The 18,451-nt window shown below is 45.3% G+C and overlaps 1 protein-coding gene across 1 annotated transcript in view; it reads right to left on the minus strand.

Moving 5' to 3' along the window:
* Positions 1-18,451, minus strand: part of LOC146811367 (adenosine receptor A2b-like) — a 99,164-nt gene that overhangs the window by 78,600 nt on the left and 2,113 nt on the right. Inside the window, exon 2 of the mRNA XM_085618481.1 lies at positions 8,352-8,526. The gene's annotated coding sequence lies outside the window, so the exon portion shown is untranslated. The remainder of the gene's footprint in view (positions 1-8,351; positions 8,527-18,451) is intronic.

Raw genomic sequence — 18,451 nt, forward strand, 5'->3', positions numbered from 1 at the left:
TTTGTTTTCAACGATTCCCTGCTTTCTTCCGGGTATTTTTTTTACTAAAATTGAATCTATATTTTCGCGCTTTTTGTGGGCACATAAAACGCCTCGTATTGCGCTGAATATTCTCTGAGAGGAATTAGACAATGGAGGCCTCGCACTACCAAATATTAGAACTTATTATAATGCTTACTTTGCTCGGTATCTGACTCGATTTAAATTTCCAATATCAAACTCTAACGTATTTATTAGCTTTTTTTTTATTTAATTTTTTCGGAAAGTCAAATTTCTCCCCCTCTTCAAGTTCCTAAATCTCCCAAATTGGTTAGGTATAAAATAATTGCCTGGTTTTTTAGGAAGCGTACGGCTATGCTCACAAGATATTCTCTTTCTCTGTTTAATTCTTCCTCTTTGTTGATTAATTTACTTTCATTTTATGGGCAGGTGGTTGACTCTGATTTAATGGGTCATTGGACAAATGCTGGATTTAGCAAAGTGGGTGATTTTTTGCAACATACAAGGTGGATAACTCCGCCGGAGATGCGATTATTAATTTCAAGAAATTTTTTGTTAGCCGGGTCTTATACTTACATTTATCAATCCCTGCAGCAGCATGCTCCCACATCGTTTACTCAGATTTCTTCTTTAAACAATGATCTTTTTTTTAATAATACTTTGATAAGGAAACCCGGAGAGTGGAAGCGTTGTCTCGCTCAATCCAGACAAAGGGATCTGGGCGCTAAAGTTGTTAAAAAATGGTGGGAACAACAGAATCATGTTTTGACATTGTCTACGTGGCGAACCATTAATAAGTTTAATTTTTCCACATTAAGGGGAGCTAACTGGCGCAGAATGTTATTTTTTGGAAAATGGCTTTTGTATCGTACCCCGGCGGCAATAGCCAAAATGTACAGCAACTATATTCCGAATTGTTTCCGATGTTTGAACTTCGCCCCTGCTAATTGGACTCATGTAATAGCTGATTGTTGTATGGTAAAAGCATTCTGGGATGACATTTTTGTTTTTTTAAGCTCTAATTGTAATATTCAGATATCTTCAAATGTAAAACTGATGCTTTATGGTTTCGATCCGCATCTCAATTTATCTGAATCATTCGCTAAATTAGTTTATATTTGCATGGCAGTTGCCAGATTGTTGTTACTTCAAAACTGGCGTACAAATCAGACTTCATCCATGCATGAATGGATATTCAAATTGCGAAGAGTAAAGATAAGTGAGCGAAGCTATGCTTTGAGGATTGGGGGGGGGGAGAAAATTTGAAAAAATTTGGGGGATATCTTTCGAATAATCTGTAAAAATCCTTTGTTTGTCTTTTGATTTTGGAAAATTGTAAGTTAACTATTTTGTCCATATCCGCGGTTGAAAGCGGGGTATGCTCTTTGAGAAAGTTATGGGTATCATTATTCTATAGTTTGTATTTCGTATTTTGAATACGTATGACACCATTCAATTTCAATAAAAAAATTAAAAAAAAAAAAAAATGACAACAAGCAGTGGAACATTTTCCTGACTCGAAATTGGACTTTTGATATATTCTCAGGTGAGGCCGGTGCACAGCTGTATAATTTCTACATTTCCAAACTCTGCCTCATTTACATTCTAGCCAGTGAACGGGGACATACAGGAACATACAAACTCCAGAGGTGCTGCTGTGAATAGTGTATGCATCTAAATTGTCATCACAAATGCTTATGCTACTCATAGCAGCACCACCAGTGGATTTTCTACAACCCCTGTTCATCAGGCACAAATCAAATCTATAACCAGCAACACTGTTAATACACAATGTTACAAAAGACATGAAGCTGCTTCTGGACATCAGCTGCTCTAATTAAAAACACATTCTGACAACAGCAGCAGGTAGCCAAAATGGCATCTTTCCCTGACGACCTGATGGGTCATTCTTTTGAGCAGCCCTACACATTGTTTTAGTCAAATAAACTGCTCAGCTGCAAAATACTTGTTTTAGGGACGTGCGGAATTCACATAAATTGCTGTTGTGTATTTACACCAAGTTTTGAAAAAATTATGTGAAATTACAAGTGGTAGCGTGAAGTGCAAAGCTGGTATTTTGCACTATATTTTAGGACAAGAGGACACTTTTTGACTAAAACATTTGCAAAAACATACTCACTACAAACAGTAGCCGATTGTGTTTTGGAGGTTCTGATTCTGGTGGCCAACTGTGTTCAATTGTTGCGCGAACAATAGGTAATTACACAACGTTGCATAATTTCATTATTCTCAAAGTTTTGCATAACAAGCATAAAGCGAAATTCCCAAAATCAAGAAAGATTATGCCAGTGTAATTGAAATTCCCTCCAGATATTGTTTAAATTGAGCAAGTGTTTGGCGATGGGGGCCACCGGCACTCATTTTTGGGGACCGGCAGTTATTTTCCCACATAAGACATTTCCCAAGAACATGAAAGAGAAGATTGCACAAAGGAAAAGGATGGAGGAAGAGAAAGACGGAAAAAGACATCACAAAGGGAGAAATGAGGAGCTGGCAGTAGTGAAATAAATGGGCAAGAAGTGTCTGGTAGTGAATTAAATAGATAAGAGGTGGATTGAAGACTACCCAAACTTGGTATTTGGTGCACTGACGTGACATTTAATAGTGCAGGCGAGGGCTTCGGAGCAGAGCTTTAGGCATCTGCACTCATTCAGTTACAAAGTAGGCACTGCTTTTGGGGCGAATGTCAGTGCTTAATTTGAGCCGGTGGGTCGGGGGGAGGCTGTGATGGCTCTTGCTGTCCCCAGTATCAACTAACTAGTTCCTGCGTGGATTTAGCTTAACTACAGCGGCTAGAAAACTCAGCGGCCTGGATCTTGCTGTATCTGAACAACAGTACCGTGTGTCCATATCGAACTGTTCACAACACTTACGGACAGAGCAGGAAAGGGTGTTCACCACCCAAACTATGGCACAGCGCATCATGCATAGCTCTACTCCAACAATCTAGAGCAAGAGATTTGGATATTACAAACAAATCAGAGCACTTTGTCCTGCTTGGTTTCATCATGTGATTATCACAAAATTAACGTGTACCTAGCTGTACCTGGATACCTGAGTGTTTATGGCGCCACATGCAAATCAACTAACTTGACACATCTTGTCAGTGCTTGCAAGACAGTTATGAAATTCTCTCTGTAACTCCGGGGATTAGAGCTACTGCGGACCACTTTATTTCTGATGGAACCTCAGGACATACATATTCCATATCAGACTTTAATACGGATTGCTGTTCTTCAACGCTCACTAAATGACGAATGGCCTTTACTAGGAAGTGCACACGCCTGCATATGCGGAGTCTGATGAACATTGGTCAAGGGCTTCATAGTTTAAAAGCTTTTGAAGTCATTAAAATCCCTTCATAGATTTGGCTTTACCAATGCTGCTTATGGTTTGTATTTATGTGCCAAATAATTTTGAATTATGGCCATTCGTGTCTTATGTGAAGCTGCTGAGTATGCCCTTGGTTTGCCTGCAAGTCTCATGCTTCAGGACTGCCATTTTGCATGCATGCCTCATTTTTCAAATGTTGTTTTCTTTGGTTAGATACTGATACAAATCAAGGTATACATTGCAGACCACCCTTTAAAAGGCTACCGTGTTCTATATTGTGATATCGACATGCATCCCATTATACTTGGCTGGCGGCAAAGCTACTGGACATCTGACAGTCCACTCCACTTCATACCTGCCAACTTGAAGAGCAATCTCACTGGGCGAGGAGGGGGCGGGCCTTGAAGGGGGCGGGGCCTCGTGATGAGAAGTACCTACAAGGCCCTTTTGAACCCAACTCCATCCCCAACCCCCCCTGCCCCCCAAAAAGGAAAGCTTCCTAAGGCTGGTGCAGATGTCCTGGGGAGTTTTTACACCTCTTACTGGACGTCAGCAGTACAAACCCTCTGAAAACAAGTTGGAAAACCACTATTTACAGTAGTTTTCAGCTGGTTTGCCCCACCACCTGTGATATCGGTTCCTCACTGGGAGGCCGTGTGATGGGAGCCCATATCGTGTGACACATGGTGCCACCATGTGAGTTGGCAGGTATGCCACTTCCACATTATTATTTCTTGCAACTCTCTCTGCTGGGAAGGTAAAGAAACATGGGCTAATGGAAAATGCCGAATAACCTAGCAAAGCAAAGTAATTCTAAGGTTTTATCTACTTTGTTGCAAAATGCCCCAGAGAGGCTCATTCCTTTGAAAGCAGCAAAACACGCTCAGTTACATTACCATGCAGTTAGCCTCAAATGCAAGTTATACAGTTAATGAGTGCAAATTGCAGCATTCAGCAAGGATTGCAGATCTATCCATGTACACTCTACACAATGTTTCTAATCTTTAATTTTCAGTTAACAAAGCAAGGCATTCTGGGAGCTGTAATTTTTCTGTGCTTCAGTTGAACAAATGGCACTCATACGCTTGATAACAATGCTTTGAAAAGGAAAGGTAAGTACTGTGTAGTAGTCCTTTTCGAATGTTTCAAGTGAACGGAGGGTCGGCGGGCCTTCTAACTGTTTCAGAGTGGAAGAGGGGATGACTGGGCTGCACCTGTGGCCCTGCATACAATCACCTGCACCTCTATCCCCTTTACTAGTCTGTTTTGCATATCTATGGATAAATGGATATAGTCCACAGCTGCCAAGTTTCCGAGGTCCATGCATGACTAGTTAGTCCAGTCCCGTCTTTTTTATTATAATTCTTGAGCTTGTAGTCCTGGTTTAATGCTGGGATAAATAGATCAAGTCCCAGAATTCCAAGAAACATAACAGGACTGGACTAATAAGTCATGCATGGCACTACCTAAACTTGCCATCCATATGCTCGCAATACAAGAATAAAAGTAAACAAAGCAGCAAGCTGCTGGCTTGCAATAGTACTGTACATAGTGTGTGATTGTTGTAAAGTTCCAACATAGCTGCCACATTTAGAAGCAATGTGTTGGCTGGTTTGTATAGGAAAAATGATAATACGCTATGCAAAATACCATTACAAGATGGCAGCTCAGTAACCGCATTTGGAGGCCATAATATTCAAATGGAAATAAATTGTGCAATTGCGCATTTTGAATTGAAAGGTGTATTACTGCTGTTCTGCTCCATGTTGGCCAACAAAACCTTCTAAACATAGTGGCCATCTTGGAATGGTAAAACAATGGCCTCCCAGTTTAGAAACGGAGGGCTGCTCTGAAAGAAAAAAGGCGCTTTGGAAAGGTCCTACAAGTCTAATATGAAATTTGCAATGTCATCGGACCAGTGCTTTGCTGTCTGAACTGTTGATGCACATAATGTAAAATTCTATACATTTTTACTATACTTTTATACATTTTCTTCAGTACAGCAAAAGGAAGAAAGAACATGTGATGAATCCAAAACGCAAGCTAGACAATAATGAGTAGGTGCGATGCTCTTCTTGTGGAAAGAATGATACAAGACCATAGAAGGAAGCTACAGCGAGGTACAACAGAAAACTGACTTCACTAAATCTGCATTTCTCACTTACCTATGCGTACTTCAAAATGAGGCTATGCTTACTTGAACAGCGAGGCTAAATGTGCAAGGTACCACATTGAATTAAAAAATGTCTATACATTTAAATTATGTATCAATGTGCATTAACACAAAGCCTCTATTAGTAATTTAAGCAAGTATAAACATTAATTTATACCAATCACCCCACCACGTGCAAACACAATAGACTTAGTCCATCCACGGCACAATGGGTTCACCCCTACAAACACCCCCCTTGACCTACATACAGCCATCTTAAGGCCACTCCTCTGAAAAATTAGATTGAAGAAACAGATTGATGTCTGAGTGTACCAGCCTTGGAATTTAAGCACAGGTTGATAGAATACAAAAATAAACTTTTGCTACCAAATACCAAGTTTGAATTTGCCAAATAAAACCAAGAAATTAATCATATGGGTTAAAAGTCAAGGAGCTTCTAAGAGCATTTACACTACAGGTAATTAATTGATGTCAAGATGTACTTAGGCCTGACTCTAGTTTACCTTGAGAACAAAGGTAGCTTGTGGTGTTATTAGAGTTTACATGAAGTACACACTGAAAATCTAATCACCTCTAACCTAAGTGGAAGGAGTGAAACTGAGACATTCAAAACCTACACTGGAAAAGTAACATTCCCTATGAAATTCTGTGCTCCACAAAGGCTTCCTCTGGCGAAGGTGTTGAACTTAGGTACAAAAGGACCAGATCCATGCCAGATTGTCAGGATACCCACTCAAAAATAAGTTATTGCAAGACTGAATTACAAAATATACAAAATAAAGCATTTCAGATGTCTTTGTGGAAACCTCATGTTTTTTCACCCCAGGTCCACCATACACTGTGCTGATGGGCCATGCTGCATTCCCTGCTCTAGCTCCTGAATGCAAGAACGCCTGTAGAGATTGGTGGATAAAACCTTTTCTCACTTGGGGCTGTCCCCTGAGAACCAACTGGCAGAGTCATCTGGTAACCACAGTCTCAATGTATCGCCTCCTACACAAATGTATGGACTTTTGGATCACATCCAATTGGGCCGATGCTCTTTCTTTTAAAGCTTGGCCCTTACCTCTGCATTTCTTAGCACATTTTATAGCGTTAATACAGCCAAGGTTGTGTCAGGGTGATGGTCAGAAAACAGGGGACATAGGCATCTAGAATAGCTGAATTTTAAGCTCTTCCATGAACTTTAAATAGTGTAATTCGACACAGAGAAGACCAAGGAGAGCTTTGCAATGGCCAGAGTTACAAAATACCTTCTGCTCATGCATTCCATTTCATAAGGAGACTAACGTCTAAGCGGCAGAAAAGAGATCCCTCTAGGTCCGGACTGGGGAACCAAAGCAGCCCTTGCAAAAATGCTCAAACAAGCCCTGATTCCTTTCTCTTCTCATGCTATCTCTCTCTCTTTCCATCCATTCTCTCTCCTCTCTTTTTCTCCTTCTCTGATCACTTTCTCTCTACCTCTACTTCCCTCCTTCTCTCTCTGTCTCTCTTGAAGTACCCCTGTGCCTTTCCTCAATTAACCTCAAGGAGCTGGGGAAACTGACAGAGAAACCAAGAGTGGGCCAGGGTTTTTCAAACTGCCTCCAATCCGCCAGGGAAAGGCCAAGTGCAATGGAATTAAAGGCCTGTCCGGCCCTGTTACTGTCTGGAAGGTAACTGAAAACTATGACCAGAAAATAGTCTGCACAGTCCCTTGAAGACATGTTTGTATATTACAAAAACATTCACACTAAATCCTAGACATCAATGTAATTCCGTTCTCGCTAGATGAATGTTGGCATTTTGGGTGTGTTCGAGTTTTGCAATTTGACCCCTGGTGATGCCGAAGAAAGAGAGTATTGCAGTCTCACCAGGGCCCCAAATAAGCATCACTCTTAATTTGGCATGGATAGCGTTTATAATGGCTCTTTAAAGGGAAAGCTGAAGAATGTGTTTAGTGACCAGAGGTACTTGCAGGTCCATCGTAAAAAAGTTATCGACACACACCCCAACATTTTGGGGCTTGAACATTGGAGCAGGATTACAATCAAACAGCATGAAAAAGGTCAGAGCGGAACCCATGTTCCTCACTTTGGCCGGTGTCCTTAAGATACTAAGCTCCGATTTTGAAACATTTAACATCTTGGATTCAAAAGCCTTCCTGTGAGCATTATTCAGAGGATAATAACAAAGAGTTGTGTGTCATGGGCACATGCATGTTGAAGGCACCTACATTCTAAAGGGTTTGCCTACTAGAGTTAAAAATACACGGGGACAACAAGGAGCCCTGGAGAACTCTGCAGGTAATGTCTTTTTTTTTTTATTGTCCTCATTAACGAAAATAGAGTGAGTGATCGATAGCGGTATCATGGCACCCTCTTCAACCCCACAGGGAAGAGACGAGACCCAACAATACTCTTTCCACCTCGTGGGTATCTAGGGAAACCAACCGCATTATACTTGGGAATTTCTGAAGATGGTATAACAACCAAAGTTGCCCATGGACCATTTTCCTCAAGACTCACTTGTTTCATAATCATTGGACTTTTATGATATACTAAGCAATTGCAAGGCTCAAGTTAGTATTCTTAACCCAGTTATCCCAAATCACCCAAAATCTAGTTCTTTTCTTTGCCTTACATTCCATATCCAATTTATAAGTTCTTTTAACCGATGACACCCAATCTAAAACCTTTGGAGAATTAGGAGAGATCCAATTTAAACAGATTTCTCTCCTTGCCAAGAGGATAAGAACAAACATTAATGATACATGAAAATTTGACAGTTTGGTATTAATACTGTCTTCAGGTAAGATCCCAAAAATAATTAATGTCAGGCTTACCTGTATCTCTTGGCCCATTATATGTGAAATGATCCCAGCTACTTGGCTCCAAAAGCCCTGAATCTGCGGACACTGCATAAACATGTGCACTTCATCTGCGCTTCTCAGACTACATTTCAGGCAGGCCTTTTCTCCACATCCCAGCTTAGATAACCTCTTCGGGGTCCAGTAAGCTCTGTGGAGTGTAAACAGATGATTCCTTCTAAATGACGCAGCCTTTACAACCTTCCACAAAGTGCATAAAGATACTTGCCATAAAGTCGAGATGTCACTGCCGGGCAAGTCTCTTCTCCAGGGCTCCTCCATAGGTGACAATGGTTGATCTCCTTCAATCAAAATCCAATACCATTTCGCCACTTCCTTTTTTTGATTGCACGGGACCAAAAACCTGCTCTCTGATTCATCATATGTACAGCCGATGTTACCTTGCTTTATGAACCAGGAGGAGAGTTGATAAAACTTAAATCTGGATAAGCTTTGATTTGTTAGGAACATAAGCTCATTCCATGACAGAAGTTAGTTGTTACACAGCAATTGGCCCCATTTCTGAAAGCCATAATCCCGTAGAGGCGCTGATAAACTATCAATTAAGCATTCTGGGGTCCTTGGAGAATTCCAAATGGGGGCACTAGAGCAGTAATAAGGAATTTTAAGCAATTTCCTCATCTGGAACCAGAGTTCACAGGCCGACCGTAGCACCTTCAATTTAATCTTTTTAAAGTATTTCGGGTGTCCAAATTTAAAGAGAAGACCGTCCCTCCCTTGCGAAACGCTATTAGACATGGCTAAAAGATAAGGCGTAAATCTGGAAGAATCAAGAAGAAGAGATCTAATGTTCTTAAAAAGAAACGCCCAACTATAAAACCCAAAATCAGGGCTGGCTATACCCCCCTCTTGTTTTCCACATCTCAGTTTCTTCCATGCAATCCTAATCCCTTTATCACCCCAAAGAAAACTGTTAATATCAGACTGCAAGTGTTTTAAAGCAGCTGGACTGAATAAGAGGGGGATTGCATCGAAGATAAATGTCATTTTTGGCAGAACTGACATTTTAACCAAGTTAGATCGACCAAGGATGGTTAATGGGAGGTTACGCCAGGATTTCAATACGGCCCTAATCTCCTTCCGTTTAAACTCTAAATTAGCCTGAGCCAACTCGCTAATATTCTGGGTTATTTGGACACCCAAGTATCTTATTCGCTGGTGTACCAAGGGAGAACTAAATTGCCAATTCCATGACATAATCTCGTTTTTTTGGGGATTCACTTGATAACCCGATATCTCCCCAAATTCAAACAGCATTTTCTCCAACCTTGGCAAGCTTATGGGTGACTCCTTTGTAAAAATCATCAGGTCATCTGCATACAGGGCCAATTTTTTTGACCACCCCCTGAATTCAAACGGAGTAAAAAGCTTACTAGACCTAATAAATTGTGCAAGAGGTTCTATATACAAATCAAAAAGAAGAGGGGAAAGAGGACAACCCTGCCTAGAACCACGCTCTAAAAGAACAGAGTTAGTTAGGTTCCCATTCACTATAATCCTGGGCTTTGGAGAGTTGTAGAACTTCCTAAGAGTTCTCGCAATGTTTTCTCCTAAACCAAACGCATGGACCAGCTGATGTAAACAAGACCAGTTAACCCGGTCAAAAGCTTTGGCTGCGTCAAATGCAAAAATCGTCAGTGGCATGTTATTAGTAGAGGCAATATCGATGGCACCAATTAGCTCATGGGTTAAATCACGCCAATGGCGCCCTCTAATGAACCCCTTTTGATCAGGATGAATTAGGTTACTTATTATGTTATTTAATCTTCCTGCTAAAATTTGCACAAAGATTTTATATTCGCAGGTAAGCAGGGAAATGGGTCTATAAGACTCACATTTTTTTTATCTTTGTTGGGTTTCAATATCAAAGTGATAGCTGCCTCATTCCAGGAACTGGGAATTGGGGAGTTATTTGTAAAAATACTGTCGAAAAGTACCTCCATAATCGGGGCAAGAGTCTTGTTTAAGGAGATATAAAACTCATTAGGGATTGCATCTAAACCTGCAGCACTCCCTCTCTTTAGATTTTTAATTACAGCCCTGATGTCAGAAAGTACGATCTTCCTATTAAGCTGTTGAGCCTGCTCTTCAGCTAGAGACGGTAAAGAGATATTTTTTAAATAATTATTAATTTGGCAGTCCGTGAAAACTAGATCTTCAGTATATAGATCCTTAAAAAAGCTTTCAAACGCTTTTTCCATCATGACCCTATCAGAAGATAACTCCCCTGATTCAATGTTGACGATCTCTTTAATAAGATTTCTTGTTAAGTTGACTCGGGATTTCCAGGCCAAAACTTTCCCACTGCCTTCTCCATACTCATAATTAGCCAATTTACTAGCATCCCATCTTCTCTTAACAATACTATCTAAATAGTCTGCCAGATCCTGGCTCTTAGCCAACAGCTCAGAACTTTCTCCCCTCTGATCTACACTCATCCTGTTAGTTGATTGTGAGAGCAAGGCTCTATGAATCTCGGCTTCCAGTAACTTTAATTTATCTTTATTTGCCTTATTGAGAGAGGCTGAGATGCCGATAATTCTACCTCTAATGAAAACCTTATAGGCGTCCCATATTATCTCTACCGGGGCAGAATTATCATTTGCCTCAAAGAAGAATAGGGTGTCGATTTTTAACTGAGCAACCACTGACTCATCTTTGAGAATGGACCTATCCAACATCCATCTTTTAACTTCTGATTGGTGAGAGAATTTTAGAACCAACTGAACAGAAGAGTGGTCGGATAAATGTTCAGGTATATGAGAGATTGCCTCAACTGATTCTACCAATCTATGATCTAACAAAAAAAAATCAATTCTAGAGTAATATATTTTTTATTATGGAAGGTAAAATTGGAGGGGCCACTTATGGACTTATTTTTTATTCTCCAAATATCTATTAAATTTAAATCCGCCATCAGTGTTTTAATTAATGAGCCCATTTTCGAATTTAGTAAATTACCCCCTTTAGATTTATCCAAAGATGGGTTTAAGAGAACATTAAAGTCTCCACCCATAATAAAAGGATAGGTTGAATCAAGTAGGTGATTGTAGATAACTCTAAGCGAGGACTCCTCATCGATATTCGGCCCATAGTAACCCACCAAGGTCACCCAGTTATTAAGTATTTGTAATTCCGTTATAATCCAACGCCCCTTATTGTCTACCTTATAGGACCCTAGAACCACATTTGCAGATTTTTTCCAAATAATAGCCACCCCCTTAGTACAAAAGGGCTGTGTGGTGTGAAGTGACCCCTCTATCCAACCTTGTTTAGCCTTAAGCAGCTCCCATTCGTCCGATAAAAGATGGGTCTCTTGTAGAATCATGACATCAAATTCAACTTGCCTTAAGTTCTGGAATATTCTCCTTCTCCTACTTGGGACCCTTAAACCATTAATGTTCCAGGTACAAACTCTAATTTCACCTATTTGTGCCAACCCAGCCATCCTCACTTTTACTCGAACAAAATGCACATTGCAAGAGAACCTTTCCCAACTGCTTAGCAATTTCTTTTAGAGAACTGTGTAAATGAGGACTTTTTCTTTTTTTCCCCTATTTTTCTCCCCACCCAGTGCATGATTAAATTTGTGAACTGCCCATATATCACCAACCCCCCCTCCCCTGGGAACCCTCCTATACCACATGGGGTTTGTTATAAGATAACCCCTATGAGCTCATAACCCACCCGGCAACCTATACTTGCTCTGCTTTTTTTCTACATAACCTTAGCCTTGAGCCTTGATTTGATCGACAAAGATCTCTACCTCCTTGGGGTCTCTAAAATTGTGCATTTTGTTTCCCCACATTACTCTAAGTAGAGCAGGGTACCTCAGCTGTCCTGTAGCGCCAAGTGATCTTAATGTTGGTATAAATTTCCCCAGTTCCCACTGCCTGTCTTGTGTGATTCTGGAGAGATCTGATCTTATCCGAAAGGCCCAATCCCCTTTTGTGAAAGACCCAGCTTTTAGAGCTTTCGAAAGATCCAGTTCTTTTAGAGCATATGTTTTAAAATTCACCAGAATTCGCCTGGGGTTTTTTCTATTTGGGTTCTTGGAGAAAGGGTCTCTGTGGATTCTCTGGATGTCAGCTTCCAAATCTTTAACCTCTAGGACTGGGATAAACCCTTTTAAAAGGCTTATAACATAGGTTTTAATATCCCCCCCTTCTGAACCCTCCGGAATATTCATGATTTTAATATTGTTGCGCCTGGCATTATTCTCCAAAGTTTCCAATTTTTCCAGCATATCTTTTTCTCCCCTTTTTAAAGATTGGACTTCAGAACAGTTCATCTCCACTTGCTTATTTAGAACATCAATTGAAGCCTCCATTACACATATTCTTTCAGTGATAGCCGACATTTTAACTTCTAATGACTCGCATGAATCTTGAATCTTAGCCTGATTCTCCTCCGAAATGGCGAACTTGCTCCGAATTTCTGAAGATAGGGAGTTTAGCAGTTGCACCAGATCAGACTGGTCAGAGGTAGTTGGTAAAACTGGCAGTACTGGAGGGGTTGGAGCCGTATTGGGATTTTCTAAAGCAGATATGAGATCTTGGCTGCTCCCACTCAATGCCTCAAACCTGTTTTCTGTTGTAATATTAACGAGATCCGCCCCCGCAGGAGCTGCAAAAATGTATCTTGTACCCATGTTGTCCTCGGCCGCCCCAGATAGCTTAATTGGGGCTGCTTCCCCGCTACCCCTACTTGAAGTAGGGTCGGACTCCTCTAATGGCTGCAATGGTGTTAAAAACGTCTTTTCCGGAGGAGGAGCCTAGCGCGCAACCAAGATGGCCACGTAGGCTTGTGGCTCCCGGGGGCCTCCGCAACCTCCCACGTCTATCCTGTCATAATCCTGATTTTTTCGACGGGCTTTTGTCTATGATCTTACGCTAAGGTGCCACTCGTTTTCCAAATCGAAATTGGACTCCGGGAACCTGGTTTTTTGGCGACCTGAAGTTTGCGGCCTTCTCCGGCTTTGGTCCCGGACTCGGGTTGGTGAGGTGCCCGGCTACAAAGTGAACAACAGCGGCATGCCAGGCTGGGCCTGCCCTGGAACTCGTACTTTCACTTTCGGTTTCGAGTTGACCGACCGAAACTGTTGAGGAGACATCGGGAGAGCTGCACCGAGTGCGGAGTGCCAAGCCTGGACACCAGCTAGCGGCCCGGATCCCCGGGCCTTCCTCCGGGTGCTGGAGGGTGCTGACCTTGCTGATCGCCAACGATGACGACAAGAGTGGATGGCGACAAGCTAAAACCCAAATCCACCCGGAGGGGAGCCTATTCTCAGGCCAACAATATGGACCGCTATGCTCAGCCGAAGGGATCCCCTAGTGGATCACGTAAATCGCCTGAGCCGCCCAAGGAGGCCTCGGGCGCATCACCCGAATTGACTCTGCTGGATGTCATGGGGGCCATCGAGGAGATGAAGGTGACCGTGAACCAGCAACTGGAAACTCTGGCCAACAAGTTGGACTCGGTGCTGATCGATGTCACCTTGGTCAGAGCAGACCTGTCGAAAACCAACGACCGGGTCGACTCGTTGGCCCAAGCGGCGTCGAGCCTAACGGTGGATGTGGCCGCTTTGCAGACGACGGTGCGGAGGTTGCAGCTCGCAAGCGACCTGACCGAGCGTCGCCTCGAGGACTCTGAAGGCAGGGCCAGGCGGAACAACGTCCGCATTATCGGCGTGCCCGAACGATCGGAGGAGTCTGCTGTGGACCTCTTTGTGGAGGATCTAGTGGTGACTCATCTAGCACCCAAAGGGCTGAGCAAATTCTTCGCCGTGGAACGGGCCCACAGGGTTCCAGGGGGTGCGCCTAAGGTGGGTGCCCCCCCGCGGCCGATCATTGCCCGACTTTTTAATTTTCGGGATAGAGACGCTATCCTGCAGGCGTCGAGGGTGGCGGGGCCATTACGATTTGAGAACTCTAATGTTAGCTTTTACCCAGACTTTACGCAAGCGGTTCAAAAGCAACGGATGGGTTTCTCGGCCATCAAACGGCGCTTGAGAGACATGGACTTCAAGTATGCGATGCTCTTCCCGGCTAGGCTGCGAGTCGAGCTAGATGGTCGCTCACACTTCTTCGACCGGCCGGAGGCGGTGGGAGAGTGGCTGGATGCCCTGCCCAAGAGTCGGGAGCCGGAGGGGCGGATGACGGAGAGCGGAGAAGGTTCGCCGGAGTAGGAATGGAACTGTGATTCTGCCGCTGGACTGCTTTGGTAACGTTTTGCGCCTGTGGCTGCACCGGACTCCAGTTGACACTTTGCCCCGTGGTGTTTGGAGGTTGCGGGGGGCTTGCTGGGGCCCTTTCCTCCTTCTTGTAGTGAATTTTATAATGGGGCGACAGGCACACTGCAGGTTGGGGGGGCTGTTTGGGCTCACGCAGGGGTGCAGGGAGGGGGGAGTTTTGTTGGGGTTGATGGGACGGGGTTGGGGATTGTTTGTTTGTTTCACAAGGCGGGATAATATTTCATGCTGTTCTACTATGATTGTGCCACCCGGGAGGGGGATGTTCTGTGCTGGGAGGGATGGGGTGTAGGGGGCTGAAGCTTCTTTCCTGGAATGTGAATGGGCTGGGGGACAGGATAAAGCGGGGGGTAGTCCTGCAGTTTCTGAAACGTATCTCGCCAGACATTGTGTTCCTGCAGGAAACACACCTCATAGGGAACTCTTTCCATGCCATGAACAGACGAGGGTATCGCCTTCTGGCCCATTCTGGATTCACCTCTGGCTCGAGGGGAGTGGGCATTTTGGTCAGGACCTCTCTCCCGTTAGTGGTGGATGAGGTGATCCACGACGACAGAGGGCACTACGCTGCGCTGGTGGGGGGGTGGGAGGGTAGGTTGATTACGCTGGTCACGGTCTCTGTCCCGCCGGGCCTGCAGACGGCCACCTACGCTGATTTGGGACGTCTGCTGCTTGGGCTCCCGGGGGGGGTGGTGGTCCTGGGGGGGGATTTTAACGCTGTTGTTTCTGGAGTTGAGGATCGATACCCCCCTAGGGACCTCCCTCGGGCCCAGAGTTGGCTGGGGGGTTTTCTGGATGCCCTGGGACTGATAGATTGCTGGCGGTTGAAACACCCTGGGCAGGCGCAATATACCTTCCATTCTGGGGCCCATGGTAGTCTTTCGAGGCTTGACTATATGCTAGTTCCTGCGGCCCAAGCTGGGATGATCGGGGAGGTGAGACACTTGGCACGCGGTATATCAGATCACTCCCCCCTTTTGTTGCACCTAGATATCGCCCTGGGGGCGGAGGGGAGGGTGGCGCCGATCAACCCCTGGTACCTACGAAACCCCACGATTCGTGCAGACTTGGTCAAGTCTCTGGAACATTACTTTAAGGACAACGTGGGGTCGGTGTCTTCCGCCATCTCCCTTTGGGAGGCCTTTAAAACGGTGCTCAGGGGACAGGCCCTATCTCTCATTTCCTCCACCAAAAAATGCGCTGCGCAGGAGGTTGTTCGGCTAGAAAATGAGATTACTGAGTTGGAGAGTGAGTTGGAGCAAGGTGTAACGGATGACAGATTGCATATCTTGGAGCTCAAGCAGGCCGACTACAAGGCGCTGGTTACTGACTCTGCTAGGAGTATGAGCAGGGAGCAACAGGGACGTTTGTATGATATGGGTGATAAGGCCGGGAAATTGATTGCTTGGTTGGATAAGAAGGAGAGAGCGAGTCGAGTGGTGCCGGAGGTTGAGAGGGTGGATGGTGTGCGTGTGACGGACCCCGGTGATATAGTTGATTGCTTTGCGGAGTATTTTCACGGGGTCTACTCTCCGGTCTCGGAACGCTCGGAGGAAGACTCTCGACTGCTGCTTCGAGACGTAGCTCTGCCCTCCTTGTCCGATGAGGATAAAGTAATGATGGATGCGGCCCTGTCGCCAGATGAGATTGCTTTGGCCATCCGCTCGATTGCATCGGGCAAGGCCATGGGTCCTAACGGACTCCCCATTGAATTATACAAGTTGCGCCCAGATGTTATTGCGCCTTATCTCAGGGACATGTTCCTTGAGGCTAGGGCGGCAGGCTCCCTCCCCTCTGACCAACGTCTCGCTACCATTGTTGTTATCCATAAGGAGGGGAAGCCCCGGGATCGATGTGCTTCTTACAGGCCCATCTCCTTGTTAAACGCGGAACCTAAAATCCTCGCCAAGGTACTGGCCAATCGTCTGATCCGGGTTGTGGGCGACCTGGTTCATCAGGATCAATCCAGCTTTATACCCCATCGCAATACCGTTTTGAACCTGCGGCGGTTGCATGGCGTCCTTGCTCGCGCGCCATTCCTTCGTGAACCGGCCATCTTGGTGTCATTGGACGCTACCATGGCGTTTGATACCCTGGAATGGCCATACATCTGGGCAGCATTGGCGAAGTTTGGTTTTGGCCCGGGGTTCATCGGTTGGGTGAAATTGCTCTATGACAATCCGCTGGCACAGGTAGTGGTCAACGGACGGGTATCGGCTCCCTTTGTCTTGGGCAGGGGCACCCGACAGGGTTGTCCGCTGTCGCCTCTCCTATTTGCGCTTTGTTTGGAGCCCCTTGCGGAGTGGTTGCGATGGGAACCCTCGATGCGTGGTCTTAGATGGACGCCGGAATACGAGGACCGGGTCTCCCTATACGCGGACGATATACTTTTGTATCTTGCATCGCCGTGCAAATCGCTCATTGTGTTGGTGGACGTTTTGAGCTCCTTTGGTCGCAACTCCGGATTGGTCATCAACTGGGCTAAGTCCTGTGTGTACGTTCTTTCCGGGGAGGCCCCCCCCCCCTTCCGCGGGGATGCCCTATCCAGATTGCGACGTCGGGATTCACTTATTTGGGTATTTTTAAAACACTGGACCCAGTGGCCTGCTACGAACGGAATCTTCTCCCCCCCCTCCAGCGCCTAAGGGCGGATGTGGCGGGTTGGCGGCGGCTGCCGCTCTCGCCACTTGGCCGGGCAGCGCTGTTCAAAATGATGTCGCTGCCACGCTTTTTGTACGCCCTACAGAACACCATGGACCTGGTGCCGGCCCGTTATTTTCGGGAGGTGGAGTGTCTCCAGCGTCGATTGTTTTGGGATGGGCGGCCGCGGATTGCTCTTGCCAAACTAACCCTGCCATGGTACGATGGGGGGGTCGCCCTCCCGGACATTAAGCGATACTACTGGGCCTCCCAGTTGGCTGCCGTCAATCACGGGATGTATGGCCCCGCTTTGAATCCGGCTTTTGAGATGGACAAATTGCTATTGCCGGGCGGTGACTATAATCGAGCATTATACTCGGGGTCCCTCGATGCGCGGTTGACGGGCCCGACGCGGGTCGCGGTACAGGTGTGGCATGCAGCAAATGCGGCGATGGGGTGGAGGGATCGCTTGACTCGGGCTACACCATTGTATACATCTCAGCGCTTGGGCTATCTGTATACTACGAAAGGCTTTGAGAAGTGGGATACGATTGGTATCAGCACGGTAGGGGATCTCTGGACGAAAGGGAAATTCAAGACGTTCGACATGCTGAAAACTGAATATCAGTTGAATGATAGGGAATACTATCGGTATGCTCAGGTTCATCATGCCCTGTGCTCCGTGTTTCCGGACGCGGCAGCTATTCCGGAGAATTCCCCGTTGGAGGACAGGGTCTTGGACGGCCATGTGCCGGATAGCACCATTTCGCTGATTTACAAGAAGCTTATTAATGATCGGGTGGGTTTGCTGGCCTCATTGCGGGAGACTTGGATTGCCGACGGTTTGGAGCTGGACGACGAGGATTGGGTGTCAGCGGTGGCCTCCCCGAAAGAGGTGGCTATCCCGGCCCGATTGCGGTTCGTCCAGCTTAAAATACTCCACAGAGTGTACGTCACGGGGCCTGGTTTGATGCGTATGGGATATTCGGTGGATGGGTTGTGTAAGCGAGGCTGTGGGCTACTGGGGAGTTTCCTCCATATCCTGTGGGAATGTCCGGAGGTGACTCGGTTTTGGTGCAGAGTGCATGCGGTGTTAGAAGAAGTCACGCATGTGGCCTTGTTGCCGGAGGCACGGCGATGTCTGTTGAATGTCTGGGAGCCTACT

Source organism: Triturus cristatus, chromosome 7 (genome assembly GCF_964204655.1).
Source record: "Triturus cristatus chromosome 7, aTriCri1.1, whole genome shotgun sequence".
Taxonomy (NCBI): Eukaryota; Metazoa; Chordata; class Amphibia; order Caudata; family Salamandridae; genus Triturus; species Triturus cristatus.